Raw genomic sequence first — 13,226 nt, 5'->3', positions numbered from 1 at the left:
GATCTTTTTAGTTGTTTCCCCATCAGTTATGTACATTAGAGATTTATGTAACATCTAATGTTGATAAATGATGTTTATTTCATGACTTTAATTTTATGCTTTAATTTAGTTACCATACTGGTGTTTAGTAGCTGTGTGAATGACACTGAGCACCTTCTATGTACTGATACTCTTTTCTGCTTGTGGGAAAAGTTGATTGTGATGAGCCAACACAATCTCACGGCAATTCGTAACTTTTTCATTGAGTGGCTAATTCGTATGAATTTGTACGCTCTAATTCCTACAATTTAGTACGATTTGCTCTTCCCCCAATGACGGGTGGGGTCAGGTGCCACGCCTCCTTTTTAAAATCAAACAATTTCGTACGACGAATTCGTACGAATTAGCCACTAAACTGGCAAAACGTAAAATACGCTTTCTCGTGAGATCAGGCTGGATGAGCATTGGCTTATTATGTAACTTCATCACCACCTGCATGTGGGTGTGCTAACGTGACTAAATGTTTAACAAAAGATGTGTAAATGTTGATCATTCAAAATACAGACATTTTACCTCTATAAATTAATAAAATACGGTAATTTACCGTAAAAATGAAAAATTACTTTTACGGTTTGTACCGTGTTTTTAACGGTAAAGTACTGGCAACCACAGCTGCCGTTTTTTTACCGTAAATTTTACAGAATTATTTTTTACAGTGTAGTCAGGGTACTGTGAATGACTTTATAAAGTACACTCGCGAGTTTGTTTTCCATATCAAACTTGCGAATCTGAACTGTGTGTGTAGGCTCCTTAATAGTGAGAAAAAAGCTCCAATCAGAGAGGAGAGTCTCGGCAGCCCTACCTCCATTTTCAGATGTGCCCAATCCACACTGAAATGGATCAGCAGCGTTTTAGACTAAAAACGGCCTCTCCAGCGTTTCCAAAATGCTCCGTTTTCAGGGCTCGAAAACTCCGGCGTAGTGTGGAGGGATGGCGAAACTGTAGCAAAACTTATGCGTTTTAAAACTAAGTTAGTGTAAACAGGGCCTCATGAACTACGGACAATTTAGCCTATCCAATTCACCTGTACCGCATGTCTTTAGACTGTTGGGGAAACTGGAGCACCCAGAGGAAACCCACATGAACGCAGGGAGAACATGCAAACTCCACACAGAAACGCCAACTGAGCCATCCGAAGCTCGAACCAGCAACCTTCTTGCTGTGAGGCGACAGCACTACCTACTGCGTCACCTTTTCATATTGTGGTGTGTAATGCAATCAAACACTTCTCATGAGTGTTATTGCTCATGCTTTATATAAATATGTGTAGTGAAACACACACACACACACACACATACCTGTGCCTGTTCCTCCACTCCTCCGCATAACTCTTATTCTAAACGTCGAATCTCAGTGTTTCCCCGAGGCTTGCGATAAATCCACGCTTGTCAAACACACATAATGACAACTTTAATGATATACTGCGCCTACATTACCCAAATCCCACACCGAGGCCCGAGCGGAGCCTGTTGACGGAGATCATTCTGAAACACGATACACTGGAGATGAAGAATGGGCTCTTTTATCTCAGGTTCAGCTCTCGTGTGCTGCTTAACATGCTTAGCTGAAATATTTTGCACCTGCGGATAAATCCTCGTGTCCATAAACACGGCGCGCAGTTTGGGTGGTGGAGGACAGCGGGATCATTGAGCGCCGATTATTTAGCCGGCGTGCGAGAAAAAACCCGTCAGCCCTGAGCTGAGTGTGTTTGTGCTGAGATATGAAACATCAGTCCAAACAAGCTGAAAACCTGCTTATCCATCTCCAGGAGATCACCTTCAAAAACAGCACGGCCATTCTGCTTAAATTCGCTAAGCCCGGTTATGAAAGCAGCGCACGTATGTAGACGCAATGCGAGTCTAATCTAATTCGTATGAATTCATATAATCTAATTCGTACAATTTAGTACGATTTGCTCATCCCCCAATGACGGTTGGGTTTAGGGGTGGGGTTAGGTGCCACGCCTCCTTTTTAAAATCATACAATTTCATACGACTGAACTCGTACGAATTCGTACGAATTAGCCACTAAACTGTCAAAACGTAAAATACTCGCGTTTCCTCATGAGATCAGGCTGAATAATCATATTTATTTAATTATGTTAGTTTTATATTTTTAACTCAGCAGTTGGGTTGTACATATTCCACTCAACATGGGATCACAACATACCAGTATATTTTTGTAATTAAACACTACTTTTATTCATAAATATTTAATTTTTTGTTAATTATATATTTTTAACCCAGCACTGGGTTGCTCATATTTCACCCAACGTTGGATCAAAACAACCCAGCTTTTTTTATAATTATATATTGTTTATATTTATATATATTTAATTTAAAGTTAATTATATATATTTTAACCCAGCAGTTGGGTTGCTCATATTTGACCCAACATTGGATCACAACATACCAGCATTTATTTATTTATTTATTTATTTTTTTTGTAATTATATAATAATTATATTTATATGCATTTAAATATCTGTAAATTATAAGAAAAGCTGGGTTATTTAAACTCAAATTGGGGGGATGGACTAATTCAAACATTGGGTTTAATGTCATATTTGTTTAATAAAAAAAAAATAACCCACTATTTGGTTTAGACCGTATCACATACAGAACTGGGTTAAAATAACCTAGCATAAGCAAAATATATTTAACTCAGCAGTTGGTTTGTCCACATTTGACCCAACAACCCAGCATTGTTTTAGTGTGTCGTTAAAATTACAGTGTTCATTAACAAAGCATTGTAAATACTATAACACAGTATATTACACTGTTCACAAACTCTACAGTATTTACTGTGAATGCAGTTAGGCGACACGGTGGTGCAGTTGGTAGCACGTTCGCCTCACAGCAAGAAGGTTATTGGTTCGAGCCTCAGCTGGGTCAATTGGCATTTCTGTGTGGTTTGCATGTTCTCCCCGTGTTCGCGTGCAGGGTTTACTCCACGTGCTCCGGTTTCCCCCATGTGAATTGGGTATGCTAGAATTGACTGTAGTGTATGTGTGTGAAAGTGTGTGTGTCTTTCCCAGAGATGGGTTGCAGCTGGAAGGGCATGCGTAAAACATATGCTGGATAAGTTGGCGGTTCATTCCGTTGTGGCGACCCCAGATTAATAAAGGGACTAAGCCGAAAAGATAATGAACGAATGACTACAGTATTTGGTGGTTCATTCCACTGTGGCGACCCCTGATAAATACAGGACTAACCTGCAGGAAAATGACTGAATGTCTACAGTGTTTGTTGATATGAGCTCTGCATGTGCTCCTGATGGTGGTTCTTCATTATCTGCTATCAGACCTCCTGTGCTCCTCATCCAGATCACAGCAGGTCATGACTTCCCACCGAAAGCAGCCCTAAACCTGTCAGCGCCTCCTCAAACCAGCCGTCAGACCCTGATCAGCATTCAGCGTTCCTGACCGGGATCAACAGATGGCTGTGTGTGTGTGTGTGTGTGTGTGTGTGCATCTCCTGCTCCTCCTCAGTGCTGTTGGCCATTTGCTGAAGTGAGGGGTTGTGTGCATGAGTGTGTGAGTTTTGTTCACCTGATCTCCGTGTTGCAGATCTGCTAATGAGCTCAAACGGCCTCCATCTGCAGCCGTAAACAGATCATCACACCTACAGGGGACCAGCGGGCGATCACACCAGCAGTGTGTGAGTTAAAATGTAGATGATGGCGAGGCCCACACAAAGTTAAACAAAACTTTTAAAAATAAAATCAGCTAAATTTTACTAAATTAATTTTAAAGCGATTCATTGACTAACGTAAGTAAGTCAGTAAACGAGTAAACGTGCTGCTTTTAAAGTGATCAGTTCAGTTTACTTAAATTTAGTTGACTTTACTGTTTAAAAAGTAAGTAAACCTGTTGCTTTTAAAGCGATTAGTTATGAAGTGACTTGTTGAATTTACATTAAAAAGTGAGTAAATCTGTTGCTTTTGAAATGGTTAGTTGACTTTACTTTAAAATGAAACTTAGTAATATGTTCCTTTAAAAGCGATTAGTTGACTTAAATTTTGTTGATTTTACTTTTAAAAAGTTAGTAAAGCATGTAGTTGACTTTACTTTAAAAAAACTGAATAAACATGTTGCTTTTAAAGTGATTTGTTGACTTAAAAACAAGTTCATCTGTTGCTTTTAAACCAATTAGTTCACTTTACTAAAAGTGGGTAAAAGAGTTGCTTGTAAAATGATTGAGTAATTGCCAATCCACTCTTCTTATGGATATGTACCCCTGTATACATTTCTAGAGATCACGAAATACGTCAAGGGAGGTGCGTTATTTTACAGTTTTAGTTTTCACGGATTCTCCAGAGGCCGCTGTGTATGCATTTTCAGATTTCAATTTTCTCTTGAGAGTGCCATTCACATCTGAAGCCAACCGACAGTGTTTTCAAAAGCAACAATTGACCCGCCCACCCCCTTCCCTAAACCCAACCCACAGTGTTTTCAAAAGCACCAATTGACACGCCCACCCCCTTCCTTAAACCCAACCGACAGTGTTTTCAAAAGCACCGATTGACCCGCCCACCCTCTTCCCTAAAACCAACCGATATTGTTTTCAAAAGCACCAATCGACACGCCCACCCCCTTCCCTAAATCCAACCGACAGTGTTTTCAAAAGCACCGATTGACCCGCCCACCCCCTTCCCTAAACCCAACCGACAGTGTTTTCAAAAGCACCGATTGACCCGCCAACCCCCTACCCTAAACCCAACCGACAGTGTTTTCAAAAGCACTAATTGACACGCCCACCCCCTTCCCTAAACCCAACCGACAGTGTTTTCAAAAGCACCGATTGACCCGCCAACCCCCTACCCTAAACCCAACCGACAGTGTTTTCAAAAGCACTAATTGACACGCCCACCCTCTTCCCTAAACCCAACCGACAGTGTTTTCAAAAGCACTGATTGACACACCCACCCCTTCCCTAAACCCAACCGACAGTGTTTTCAAAAGCACAGATTGAAGGAAAGCCGTCAACACGAAGGTAAGCAGTCAGCCGCCCTGTAGCTTTAGTTTTAAAGATGAAATGCCGCCATACCTACCTCTAACTACATAATTCACAATGTCCAGAAATGTATACAGACGTACATCATCACAATAAGCCTGTGTTGGTAAATGTGTTGTTTTGTAAAGCGATTAGTTGACTTTACTTAAAATAGTGAGTGAAACCGCGGTCTTTAAAGGGATTCGGTGATTTAAAAACAGTCCATAAACTTGTTGAGTTTAAAGGTGATGATTTGACGACCTAAAAAAAGTGGGTAATTAAAGATATTTACCGTTGTGTGTGTCCATAACTGATGTGAGAGTGTAGAGTATCTGATGCGCACTTGTGTAGATGGTGAATGGGAGTAATCAGTGTTCAGGCTGCTGCTGCTGCTGGTGTATATTGGAGCTTTACAGACGAGAGTGTGATCCAACAATCATCCTGTCACCTGAGGAAGGAGTGTGTGTGTGTGTGTGTGTGACGCCCTTCTGATCTCCTCAAGGCCAAATGTATGAAGTGTTAATGATCTTCTTCTCGTGCAGTTGGTCAAACATGTGTGTGTGTTTTTGCAGGCCTCATTACAGCTCATTCAGCAGCAGCAGCCAAATGGAGCAATTACCTGCCCTGCTGAGGAGACCATAAAGACCATTCATCTGTCAGCATCAGCACCTACACACACACACTAACACACACATACACAAATCAGGACACACACATGCATAAATGTTAAGACACACACACAAAAAAATACAAGCATGTGTGTGTGTGTGTTTATTTGCTTGTTTGTTTATGTGTGTACGTCCTGTTTATTTATTTGCTTGTATGTGGGTGTGTGTGTGTGTGTTTGCGTGCATGCATTTGTATGTGTGTGTGTTTGTTAGCATGTGTGTGTATCCTCCTCTACTCGCGCTGCTCTTCTGCTCTTCACACTCCTCTGCTAATGTTCTGCGGCTCTGTTAGATGTGTATTGGTGATCATCATCAGAGGTTTACTGACGACACACACTTCAACTAACTCATTCAGTGTTTCAGTGCAGACACAAACACACACCTGCAACACCAGGCATTGGTACAAACACTAATGCGTGCTTGACTCTATCACTAATGCTGCTTTATATATGCTGCTATTTTCATTCATTCATTTTCCCTCAGCTTAGTCTCTATTTCAGAGGTCACCACAGTGAAATGAACCGCCAACTATTTCAGCATATGTTTTACACAGGGAATGCCCTTCCAACTGCAATCCAGTACTATCGAACAGCCAAACACACTCATTCACACACACACCCATACACTATGGCCAATTTAGTTGATCAGTTCACCTATAGCACGTGTTTGGATTGTGAGGGAAATTTATCTATTATTTAGTTAAATTTAATTACACTTTTTTTATTTTATAGTCTTATAAATGATTTATACATTTATAAAATTCTATTTAATTAAAATATTTAATTTTATTTAATCTTATTTAATTATTTAATTAAATTACACATTTGTTATTACATTTATTTTTATTTAATTTATTTTATTCTATTTATTGTATTTTTTTCATTTCAATAAATTTAGTTAAATAATTAAATTTATTGTTTATTTTATTAAATTGTATTTACATGTTTTATTTTAATTAATTTTTAAATAATTAAAATATATATTTTTATTACATTTATTTTATTTAGGTTTATTTTATTCAATTTAATATTTTTATTTCATAAATTTTATTAAATATGTAATTGAATTACTTTGCTTTTTAGTACACTTAATTTAATTTAATTCAATTGTATTCTATTTAATAGTATTTTTATTTTATTAAATTTGGTTAAATAATTTAATGAAATTGTATTTAATTACATTTTTTATTTTATTAATTTAATATTTTTATTGCATTTATTTTATTTAATTTTATTCTTATCTATTTAATTGTTTTTGTTTCACTAAATTAAGTTAAATATTGTAATTTAGTTTTGTACATTTTATTACATTTTTAAAATTTTATTTAATTGAACTTAAATAAAAAGTTTATTTAAAAAAAATTGTTTAAATTTAAAAAAAAAATTTTTATTTAATTAAAAAAATTAAATTTTCTAATTTAATTACATTTTATTTAATTTCTTATTTTATAAAATTGTATTATGTTTTTTTTTTTACATACATACATACATACATACATACATACATACATAAAGGTTAAACCCAGCTAACTGAAGTCTCCCAAGTCTGTTCACGGCACTCTTCGCTGTAAACAGCAAACTAATATGCATAACATGATCAGTCAGACAGGTATGATCTCCTGCAGGAACATGTCTGATGATTATCAGTGCTGTAAATCCGCTGTTGTTTCACATCAGTACTAATTGCAAACAGTATTTAAGAGCTCTTGTTTTGTTATTCTGAAGTGTCGAATGTATGTTTCATCACCTCACTGATGCCAAATCACTGTCAGAAATCAGCACCATGTCTAATTACAGCCGGTTGTGTCTCTGCATGTTTGCTTCTCTGGTAGCACCATAAAAACATACGTCTACATATTTCCACTGTATCAGGCACTTTAATATACAGATGGGAAGATAAGTATTGAACACACACGTCTTTTTTCCTGGGAATAATATTTCTAAAGGAGCTGTTGACATGGGGTTGAAGCAGATTAACAATACAAACGTAAAGATGAAGACGTAAAGATGAAAAACTGAGAAATTAGATGTGTGAAATAACACAAGGAGAAAGCACTGAACTACTGAAACTAACACTCACCGGCCACTTTATTAGGTACACCTTACTAGTACCGGGTTGCACCTCCTTTTGCCTTCAGATCTGCCTTAATCCTTGGTGTTGTAGATTCAACAAGCTACTGGAAATATTCCTCAGGGGTTTTGCTCCATATTGACATGATAGCATCACACAGTTGCTGCAGATTTGTCGGCTGCACATCCATGATGCCAATCTCCCGTTCCACCACATCCCAAAGCTGCTCTATTGGATTGAGCTCTGTTGACTGTGGAGGCCATTTGAGTACAGTGAACTCATCGTCATGTTCACCAGTCTGAGATGATTGAGCTTTATGACATGCTGCGTTATCCTGCTGGAAGTAGCATCAGAAGATGGAGACACTGTGCTCATAAAGGGATGGACATGGTCAGCAGCAATACTCAGGTAGGCCATGTTTCAGCCACATTTCCCAGTTCATTTGAGAAGTGTGAGTGCTCTGAATCGGGTTTGGGTGTGATTCAGTTGGTCGGCCCTGGCCAGGTTGGAAGAGGTGTGCCAGAGCGCGGTTCGGTTGGGCTTTGGCGCGGTACACTTGTAGTGTGAGTGCAAAGTACGCCTGAAACTGAAGACGAGACATCACTTTTAAAGGACGTTTGATATGGATTTATCAATTATTATTACTGTTTAATAAACACGAACTGTCGTGGTTTATTAAAGACGCAAACCCCTCACTGCACCACAGCTGCACCTTCTGCAAACCTCCTTACACCGGCTACATGAGGACGTTATGATCATTTATGAGCGTCAACAGTGCTGTATCTGTTCACCGGAAGACTTGACTGTGCATTACTGCATCCCAAAAGACTTAAAATAATACAAAACAACACAACTAAAGCATTCTTCATTATACGGAGCGAGAGCGCTTCTGTTAAACTGAACAGTCGAATCATCGATGACGGGAGTGGGATCCAGCTAGGAAGGTAAAATGCAATGGGAGTGCTGGCAGAGGGGGGCAATCGCACCTGGACACGGCTCAAAACAACAAGTGAACACCCTTACTCTCTCTCTCTCTCTCTCTCTCTCTCTCTCTCTCTCTCGCACACACATTTACTGGATGGTGATAACAGTGTTCAGCTGCTGTGGTCATCAGGGTCCATCACTCCGGGTGTCCCTCATCCTCCTCTCAGCAGGTCCAGGGGCCGTCACTCTAAAAACACCCCTCACTGAGTGTGTGTGTGTGCGTGTGCGTGTGTGTGTGTGTGTGTGGCAAAGGTCATGACCCTTCAATCAGCATTTACAAACAATATTTTTGAAAAAGAGAAATGATGCAGTTCTGGACATACTGTGTAACGCTGCTTTCTAGCTGCAACCCAGTACGGGGAAACACCCACACACACTCATTCACACTCATACTCATACACTACGGCCAACTTAGTTCATCAATTTCCCTATAGCGCATGTGTTTGGAGCATGCAGAGGAAACCCACGTCAACACGGGGAGAACATGCAAACTCCACACAGAAACACCAACTGACCCAGCCGAGACTCGAACCAGCGACCTTCTTGCTGTGATTTTTACTTTTTTTTACTTTTGAAATTCAAATTCTCTCTCTCTCTCTCACACACACACACACACACACATTCACACCGTATGTTTGCATTGGCACAGCTGGTCAGCTCACATCTTTAATCCTGACTGATGACGAGTGTAAACACACTCACAGATTATGTTAAAACACTTGAGGGATTATGTAAAAGAGCAATTAGCCGGCCGATCTCACACAGGCTGCCTCATCAACTGCCTTTTTCATCTAGAATAAATCGTCAGCGGTATTAAAGCTGCTTTTTCTTGGCAGTGAGCGGCTCTTGTATATTGTTTTTTTTATTGCAATATTTATATTGTTGTATTGGGCTTCTGTTAGGCTTTAGACTACACAAGATGTGTCACTTGTGTAGTTTTAAATGGGGAAATGTGCAACAATCAATATTGCTCTATCAAAGTAAGCCCCGCCTTCTTTTAAAGCAGCCAATCAGTGATCGCTATAGACTGAGGATTATGCGGGGGAGGGGCTCAGGTGTGTTTATGACAGTTTCTGCAGCTTCATTACGCAACTGAGGCTCATTCTGAAAATGTAGCCCTGTATATATGTCTGGAGATTGCGAAATATGAGGTACATATAGCAGCATTTTTTCTTTTAAACTATTGCTATGGGACGGTATGATGCCGTTACTTTTCGCGCTACCAGCTGACCGCTTACCTCTGTGTGGATGCCTTTCTCGCATCTACCAGTTTGTCTTGTGATTCGCCATGTACGTCGGCATACTTGAGATGCAGAGAGGAGTTGACCACTACGAGGGGGTTCGAGTCTGGTGAAGAACGGTTAAAGAAAGCAGGTAAAACAAAAACAAAAGGCCAAAAAATAAGGTAAATAACAGGGTGAGAATGTGGTAAAATCTGGAAATGTGGTAAAAAATAAATAAAAAAAAACAGGGGGCTTTTCATTTTCTGGATTGCTTCTTAAAACACTATCGGTTGGGTTTAGTGATAGATTAGTGTGGGTCAGTCCATCGGTCAGTCAGTCAGTCAGTTGATAGCGGCCTCTGGTGGATTTACGTGAGAACAGCAGGCACGAATGGCACTCGCGAGAGAAATTTGAGACCTGATAAAGCATACCTCCTGGGATGTATTTGACACTCTACAGAAGTGTATTCCAGCTGTAACCCAGTACTGGGAAACACCCATACACACTCATTCACACACTCACGGCCAACTTAGTTAATTAATTCCCCTATAGCTCATGCGTTTGGACTTTGGGGGCAACCGGAGCACCCGGAGGAAACCCACGCATACACGGGGAGAACATGCAAACTCCACACAGGAACACCACCTGACCCACCCTGAACTCGAACCAGCTACCTTCAAGCTGTGAGATGACACCACTTAGCCACTGTGTCGCCCCTCAGTTTTAGCTTAAACCATTGTAATTTCATTGAGTCATTCGTTCATTTTCCTTCAGCTTAGTCCCTTTATTCATCAGTGGTCGCCACAGTGGAATGAACCTCCAACTATTCCAGCATATGTTTTACACTGCAAACAACGCCAACCCATGCAAACACGAGGAGAACATGCAAACTCCACACAGAAATGCCCACACACACACCCAGCCGGGACTCGAACCAGCGACCTTCTTACTGCGCCACTCTAGTTTGGATTCCACGCGTGCTTTAAAAAGTAATACATGACAACGGAGATTCCAGGGAAGTTTGGAGTGGACTCAAAATGAAAAGCTCTGTTCTCACTGTGGTCCAGCAGGGTGAGACTGCCTCTCTCATGTGTCGGGTGTTTACAGAGATGCCCGCTTACGCTCAAATCCAGGCTTAATTTGGTGATATGAACTCATTTCCTTGCTCTGCTCGGTGGGTTTTTGTTAATGTAACCCGAGCGCAGGCGGGACGGAGGATCTCTGGCGGATGAAAGCGGCCCAAAGCCCCCAGAATTAACCCTGCAGGTCAACGGCATTACGCGCCACTATTTAAAGTTAAAGTTTAATTTTTGAACTGGTGGAAGAAAAGAAAAAGGAATCCCTGAAACAGATTGCAAAGGTCACCTGATGAGATTTGCAGATAATTAAATCAATTGGCGAGATTCAAACCAGAGCAGGCCTGCATGAGAAGAAATGCCTCGATTATTTAGAGTCGAGTTTAACACCTTTATTCACACGCCGATGCTGGTGGCTTATTTATTTTTACATGAGAATATCACTACAGGTCATATTGGCAGAGTAAACAAACCACCACAGGTCATGCATTATCATCAGAATTTACGGCTAGCTGTTGTATAAGTATTTTCAAATCGGTAATGTTTAACACGGACAAGATTTTTAAATGGTTTTCATCTAATTTCTAATACCTAATTATTTCTCTTTGCCATGTTGACAGTATATATTTGACTGGTTATTTTACAGATACTCATGTATATATACAGATAGTCATGATGTATTCATTTATGGGGAGCTAATAATATGGACTGAGTAGTATAACATTATTTTAAATGTATATTTATTTTAATTACAGCCAAACTAAATTAAATAGGACTTTTTTCCAGAAGAAAACAACAGACAATACAGAGAAAAATATATTTGCTTTCTTAAAAATAATTCACGGGAAAATTGAATTATCATTTAAATTTCACAGAAGGTCTAATAAAAATAAACCACCTAACAAACATGCTAGAAATGTGCTAAATGTACGGGTAGCAACATATTAGTAATTAATCTTTCTATACACTTTACCATAAGCACATACACCGAGCTGTTTCACTCAGGCAATCAGGCGTTCAGGCATGGGCGTAAAATACCGGGGTGGGGGTTGTCTCTGAGGGTTGACGTCCCCACACTCCCTCAAAAAAACAAAACAAAACATAATTTAAAAAATCGCACTCACTTTTCAGAAATGATATGTATTTATACCTAAGATAGTTGTGTAAATAGGAAAAAACGATTAAAATGATAATTTGGAGACTGTTAAGTTTCCCCTCCTCTCCAACAGTGGTTTGGCCCGCTGCCTGCTTTCCCCGTTCATCTCACCTGCTACTCTACTGAACTCTCTCACACGTCAGGTGTGTGTCTGCGTGTCGATGAACATTGAGCTCCAGTCAGTAGGTATTTTATTCACTTTAATTAAAGTGATGTAGACTCATTCGTAAATATTTGCGGCACAAATGCTGATGTAATTTTTCATGAATCTGCCATATTAGCGATTAAGATATGACTTATCTAGTAAATGTTAGCTTGTTTACAAGAGTTTGTTGCATAGTGCACTGCAATTAACACGCCAAACAGGTTTCCCGTGCACTGTTTTATTTGTGACGACTTAACATTAACTTAACTGCCACAATTAGCATATCATTTAGCTGTGCATTTACTAAATGAGCACCGCAAACTGACCCCACTGTACTTTGTTGTATTATCAGTTTCAGAGTCTTAATTAATTTAAAATACAGTTTAAACCTTGTTTTTGTTGTGATTAATTTTTATGATGGCTTTACTTTATGTAACACCCTTTGAATACCCTTGTGTATGAAATGTGCTACAGTATAAATAAACTTGCCTCATAGACTAGATAAAATGACAGTAAAACATGGCCATACGATCATTTTCCACTGCAGCTAAGCACCAAGTACAAAACGTTTAGTAACATTTAAATGTGAATCATATATTTACTGTTGAAATGCATTCAGGCAAGAATGCTGTATCTATATCAACATCAAAATCTGTCAAAAATAGTGTTGGTTATAAAATAAGGGATTAATAAAAGCCGTTATTAGCTGGTTACGATGACCACACCATAAACACATCACAGTCAGTGACTCTGTTTATTATTAGCTTTTTATAGTTGTAGTCAGAATTATTCACCCCCCCCCCCCCCCCCCTTTTTTTATTATTATTTCCCAAATTATGTTGAACAGATTATTTTTTTTCTTCTGGAGAAA

The 13,226-nt window shown here is 39.3% G+C and overlaps 1 protein-coding gene across 2 annotated transcripts in view; it reads left to right on the top strand.

The window, feature by feature from the left end:
- Positions 1-13,226, top strand: part of znf1014 (zinc finger protein 1014) — a 560,414-nt gene that overhangs the window by 182,000 nt on the left and 365,188 nt on the right. The gene's annotated exons all lie outside the window — the stretch shown is intronic.

Source organism: Danio rerio, chromosome 2 (genome assembly GCF_049306965.1).
Source record: "Danio rerio strain Tuebingen ecotype United States chromosome 2, GRCz12tu, whole genome shotgun sequence".
NCBI classification, from domain to species: domain Eukaryota; kingdom Metazoa; phylum Chordata; class Actinopteri; order Cypriniformes; family Danionidae; genus Danio; species Danio rerio.
This window is presented reverse-complemented; position numbering and strand designations above follow the sequence as displayed.